Here is a 6,632-nt window from a genome sequence, read left to right as displayed (position 1 = left end):
CATCTGAAACCATACCATGAAGCAGTACCGGAAGCTCACTTCTGGGAGGTCCTTAAAATGCAGCAGCTTACCCTACCCTGCCTTCTAGATAAAGCCCTTCCCCCTCTTTACCTAATGCTGGAAATAAAAGAGTGTTTATTCTCAAAAAAAAAAAAAAAAGATTTGAAACACTAAGTACTTTTCTCTCATCCTCCCAACTTAGTGGGTTAGCAAAATTTAAAAATACCATATTCTAAAGTGATAATTTTTTCTTTTTTTATCTTTTCTGAATTTGGAACAAATTAACTCTCTTTTCAAATGAAGTCCAAATTAAAGAGGCAATTTTTTTTGAAACCCGTACTCTCATGCAATTGGGTTTAGGTTACCGTAGGCGAATTTGACCATTTGCTTTAAAAAATGGGTATTTGTCTAGGTGATAAACCTCTATGCCCAACCCTACTGCTAACCTTTCCTCTAAGAAGCATAAAATCAGGTGTCCCCGGACCTCCACTTTTAGATGCACTTGACTCTGGACGTCTCAAACCGATAGCTCCTTCTTTAGAAGTTTTATGGTTCAACCCTCCATAAGAGTAAGTCCCTCCTGGATTCTGGACCATGCACTCTGTGTATCTCAAACATGGGTCTTTTGCTTCCACTTTAACCCATAGAAATTGAGAAATTGGTCCCTTGTGCTGAGATATTGGTGTTACTACCGGGCCAAGGGGTATCTACCCCAGACAGGGCTCCCTGCCATAGCTCCTCGAGAACCTGATGGTGGTAGTGGTGGTGGTTTGGGGGGTTGATGAGTTTCAACAGCAAACAGACCACAAGTGGCTGGCAGATGGAATAGGAAAGCTGTGTGACTAAGGACAAAGACAGATGCCTCTCACCTCTAGACACTTGGGCCCCCTTTGTTAAAAGCCAGCTCCCACTGCTCTGCAGCTGGCTGTCCCAGAGATTCTCCATCCTGAACACCGCTTAGGAAAGAAATAGGAATGGAGCTGGGTACCTGGACGTGAGCAGGCAGGGTTTCCACACATCAGTGCCTGGGAAGGAGGGCCACCATAGTTCTGTGCCGCAGAGCTTCAGAAAAGAGCCTGAGCACTCCTGACACTCTCCAAATATTTCTCTGCTGTCCTGCAGCAGGTAAGAGGGCATACCGTCAAAAAGAGGCATCAAGATGAGGCTGGTGATAAAACTCTGGTTGGAAATACCAACTGGAGACAGAGCAGTGGGGTGGGGGTTGGGGAGGAACAGATCTCTGAAACAACTTCTAGTTAGTATATTCCTTCATTTAGTAGCTATTTGTATGTACTTAAAACTCGTGGGCTGTGTTCCATACTTCCAAGACACTGTGAGTCACCCTCACATAGAGCTGAGGCCCATTTTTTCCATCCTCCAGGATCTCCATAATCCCCAAATTCCTTATGCACCCCACGTTCTCAGTTTCTATTATTTGGGACTCAATGACAAACCAGCCAGACTGCATTATAAGCTTATGACCACCAGATGGCAGAAAAGGGTCAGTGAACAAGCATCCAGGGAGATAAGGGACCCTCTCCCTCCAACTCAAATTAACTGGGTAGTTAGTCCTCCTGGGTAGTTAGACATCCCTGCTTTAAGAAAGTACTCCTTTCTCCAGTGTAAATCTTTTCGCTCTAAAATGCCACTAGCTTGATTGTGTGGTATTCTCTTGTAGAAGATCAACAGTGACTGTCCTGACTTGGTGACTCGGGTCTACCTCTGTTGTCTCCTCCTGTGGCTTCTCCTTGCCACCCTCAGTCAGGTCTGTCTGGCGATCCAGCCCCTGTACCTATAAGGATGATATTGTTGATGATACTACCAGAGGAAGTAGGCAGTTAATAGGAATGAAACTCTGGTCCCTCCTTCAGGGACCAAAGTTTGTTGGTTGTTGGGTTTTTGTTTTGTTTTTAAGGTACTAGGGATTGAACCCAGGGCCTCATACAAGCTAGGCAAGCACTCTACCACTGAGCTACATCCTCACCCCTTTTATTTTATTTTGAGACAGAGTCTCACTAAATTTCAAAGGCTGGCCTTGAACTTGGGATCCTCCTGCCTCAGCCTCCCAATCTGGGATTATAAGAGTATGCCACCATGCCCAGCTCCCGAGGTGTTTCTGAGAAAGAACAAGGACAGTGTAGTGATGGAATTCTCTAGGCATCTGAAGCACCAGGGCCCCTGTGGGCTGGAACAGTCAGGCGCCTGGATTCTTGAAGTACTTGCAATGTTAGGGAACGAGACTGGATTTAATGGGGGAAGGAAACTGCAAAGACACAGTAAGGAACAGTGAGCCAGCTGCATGGTGCGTGGAGGGGAACATGGAAAATTTGGTTTAGGGAAAAAACACTAGCCTGTGATAATGGGCCTTGAATACCAGTCTAGGATATTCCATTTCAACGAAGAGGGAGCCAGGGAAGGTTTTTGAGAAGGGGTGTGACAGGTAAAACGTTCGAGATTAATCTGGCATGATCAATGTGTAGGATGAACAGAAGCGAGATGAGACAGAGTCAAGAATTCCAGTTAAAATGCTAGATTAATCCAGGCACAGTGTCGCATGCCTATAATCCCAGCTACTCAGGAGGCTGAGGCAGGAGGATCACAAATTTTAGGACAGCCTCAAAATTTGAAGGTGACTTACCAAGACCCCGTCACAAAATAAAAAATAAAAAGAGCTGGGGATGTAGCCCTGTGGTAGAGTGCCACCAGCTCCAATCCCCACTATTGCAACAATATCAAAAGGTAGATTAATAAGAACACTTTCCAAAGTCCCTGGAAAACTCTGTTTCTGCCACTTGAAATGCCTTCTGTAAGCCTTTCTCTGCTCAATAGTTTCACGAGGACTTATGGTGGTGGGTACGGGGAATGGAATTCTGAGAGGTCCATCTTCAGAACTCTGTCTGAAAGCACACAGCAGAAATAGGGACCTTCACTTAGTCCCAGGCTACCAGCCCTGGACACCGACCAATGAAACTGATAATGCCACAACCTGGGGACAAGCGAGACACTTAGAAAAGTTTGGGATTTGCAGAGCTGTGTTCTCAAGGGGCTATGGAATGGAGGATGCCCTCTTTCTGTTCCACCCACTGAAGGTTGAAAGCCGTGGATTCCCAGGGTGCACAGCAGCTCTGGGCACTCTGGAAGTGTCAGAGTTGGAGGGCTTTAGGCCACTGGGAGTTCCACTTGCCTTTTATTGAGAAGGCCCTGATGCCCAGAGAGGGCAGATGACAGCTGCCCTGGGTGTGAAAGAGTGACTCAGAGGACACACCCAGGGGGTCGTCAGATAAGCCTGGGGTGGCATCCTGGCCAAACCGCTTCACTCCAGCTCTGCACTCACAGGCAAGTTACCCAGACCAACGGTTCTCAAAGTATGGTCCGGGATCCCTAAGATCCCCCAAGTCCCTTTCAGGGGCTCCACATGGTCAAAACTGTCTTCCTAAAGGTACTAAGATGTGTTCTCCTTTCCCACACTCTCCTGAGCATACAGAAGAGACTTTGAGAGGCTCTGTGGTGCATCTTAAAGAGATCTGCAAACATCCATACTCTGCCATTCTTCTGTCTAATGTTATTTATGGTAACATATGCGTTTTTCATTGTTGATTTTACATGAATTAATAAACACTTTTTAAAGTTTAGTGTATGGGGGCTGGGGATGTGGCTCAAGCGGTAGCGCGCTCGCCTGGCGTGCGTGCGACCCGGGTTCGATCCTCAGAACCACATACCAACAAAGATGTTGTGTCCGCCGAGAACTAAAAAATAAATATTAAAAATTCTCTCTCTCTTCCCTCTCTCACTCTCTCTTAAAAAATATTAAAAAAAATAAATAAAGTTTAGTGTATGGGTAAATACACACCACAAAAATAAAAGCTCCTTGGAATCCTTCATCATTTCTCCTTTTCTTTTTTTTTTTCTTTTATTGGTACCATGAATAGAACTCAGGGGCACTCTACCACTGAGCTGCATCCCCAACCCTTTTTTTTTTCTTTTTTCTTTTTTTTTTTTTTTTTTTAGTTTTGAGACAGGGTCTTGCTAAGTTGCCCAGGTTGGCCTCAAATTTGGGGTCCTCCTTCCTCAACCTCCCAAGTTGCTAAAGTTACAGGTATGTGCCACCATGCCTGGCCTGATCCTTTACCTTTTTTTAAAAAAAAAAAATATTTTTATTAGTTTTTCCCCTTCAACATTTTTTAAGATTGAAAGTGGGTTCAAAAGGAAAAAAATTTGAGAACCACTGTTGAAATTCCCTAAGCCTCCATTTCCTCATCTATAAAATGGGCATATGACTTATTCCACAAGATAATTTGAGGCTTAAAAAAAGGTATTTCATGCTCAATGCCTGGTCCAGGTTTCCCGGCAAGTTAGTCCTGGCTAAGATCAGCTGTGCTGTTTCTTTAACCAGGGTTGTCTCCAGTATCATCTCAGGGCAGCTCTTGGCTTTCTCTAGTTGCAGAGAGCAGAATCTGAGAATGAGCACTGTGGAGTCTTCTAGGGACAGACGAGGCAAGGCACCGAAGACAGCAGGAGACAGTTTTATTTGGCTGCAGCCAGGTTCAGAGGGCAGAGCTTTTGCTGTAATCAATCAATCCCCTGAACCCCGAGTTCAGGGAGTTTCAGAGTTTTATACCCAGCATGTAAGGGGAGGGGCTCAGAAGTTCCCAGTCTGCAGAATTTCACATAAAAGCAGCTTTTTCTTTCACTGTTTTGGGCAAGTTAACCCTTCAAGGACAACACCTGAGAAGGGGAGAGCTTCTTCTCCCCTTTCTTTCCTCCCCTGCCAGCTGTTACCATGGAGCCCAACTGTAACTTATCTTAAAAATGTAGACATCTCTGTGAAGCCCAGCTCAAGGCCAGAGGCCTTGTTTGCACATTTCTTCAAAGTACTATACTGGATACATGTTTGTGAAAACTAGTAAGGGGTGTCCAGCACCTGGAGTGCTGATTTCTTCCTGGCCAGTGGCCAAGTAAAACAGGGTGACATGAAAAAAGGAAGTTTATCTACATTGAACTCTTTTGCAGAGACTCTTTTGCTGACAGTCCTAAAATCAGCCATGGTGACGATTTCTGGAGAAGCCCGGTTAAGACTTTTTGTGGAGGAGGGGTGCCACTACAGGAGTCTGGAGATACTTTCCTACTGGAGGACAAGAACTGTGTGCACAAGGTCCCCATCTGTGCCTGGGGCATATCCCTGCATAAAGGTCTTTGTACAGTGTGTGTGACAATCCAGCAGACTTGCCTCAGTGAAGTGCCTGTTATAACAGCTGAGACCTCAGAAATATTGATACATCTGTAGTTCACCTCTCTCACCACCTGAGGGCAGAACTCTCCCACAAGAAGAACAGCAGAACCACTCAGGACAAAGAAGTAAAAATTAAAAAGCTTTTGGTAGTTTCTAGAGCAGGAAAAGTCACTACAGAGAATGATTTCCTTAAGCCACTGTTCTAGGAACCATGAAATTTCCAGTCATAGCAGATAGAGGCAGCCAACCTGGCCACTGGATTCTCTGCACAGGGTTAAGGACACATCCCTCAAGAGTTCCTGCTATCTGTTTTTTTTAAAACAAGGATTTCAACATCATATTGTCTCCCGGGTGCTGCTTCCACCACCCCTTCAAAATGAGTCTATCTTAATTCTGATTAGACACTAGATGGAGTCAGAAGATGGGTCACCAACCTGCTACATGGTGCACACCTGGAATCCCAGCAACTCCGGATGCTGAGGCAGGAGAATCGCAAGTTCAAGACCAGTGCCAGCAACTTAGCAAGAAGACCCTTTCTCAAAATAAAAAATAAAAAGGGATGGTGATGTAGCTCAATGGCAGAGTACCCCCTGGGTTCAATTCCCCAGTACCAAAAAATGAAGAGGAGGAAGACTTCCAGACCAATTTGACTACTAATTCCCTATATAAATGGGTCTCCATTTCCTCATGTGTAAAATGGAAAGGAAAAAAATACACCTAGGTCATAGAATTGTGGAGAGAGATGTAGAGGATCTCTTTGAAGTCTAAAGATGCTCTTTGGTAATTATCACTGCTAATACATTGGACAATAAAAGCCAAATAAGTAAATTATTTTTAATGTATGCAGAAAAACATAAATACCTGGCCTGAGTCCAGAAAGGAGCAGCAATTAGTCAAGGGCAAGTTCCTTGGAGTTGTGTGGGTCTCCCTGATTAATTAGGCCCAGTTCAAGTAGAATGGCCCTGAAAGACAACCAGGCAAATGTGACCTGAGAAAAACTACCTTCCAATTCATAATAATTAAAGCCATATAACACTGTAGAGTTTGCAAAGTGAGTTTATCTGCATGATCCCCTGACTTCCCCTGAGAACAGACAGGAAGCCATTATGAGTCTTCTTTGTGAACAGGGGGTTCAGGGAAGTGCAGTTACTGGCTCAAGGTCTCAAAGTCAGTAGGGGTACAGCTAGATCCTCGAATAGGAGGCTCGCGGTCCTTCCTCCTGACAACCTCAGAAGACCCCACCTCCAAGAGAGCCTGTAGACTCACTCACTCAAATTCAAGAAATGCTAATATTTTCCTCTTGTCTGAGGGGTGAACAAGCCTGTCTCTACGGCTCGAAGGGGCTGCCACTGCTCTTCTGAGTCCAGCTCTGTCCTGCAACCCACTCAGACCTTCCCAAGCA

This window comes from Spermophilus citellus, assembly GCF_964194105.1.
Source record: "Spermophilus citellus genome assembly, chromosome: 9".
NCBI lineage: Eukaryota > Metazoa > Chordata > Mammalia > Rodentia > Sciuridae > Spermophilus > Spermophilus citellus.
Note: the sequence above shows the minus strand (reverse complement) of the source record.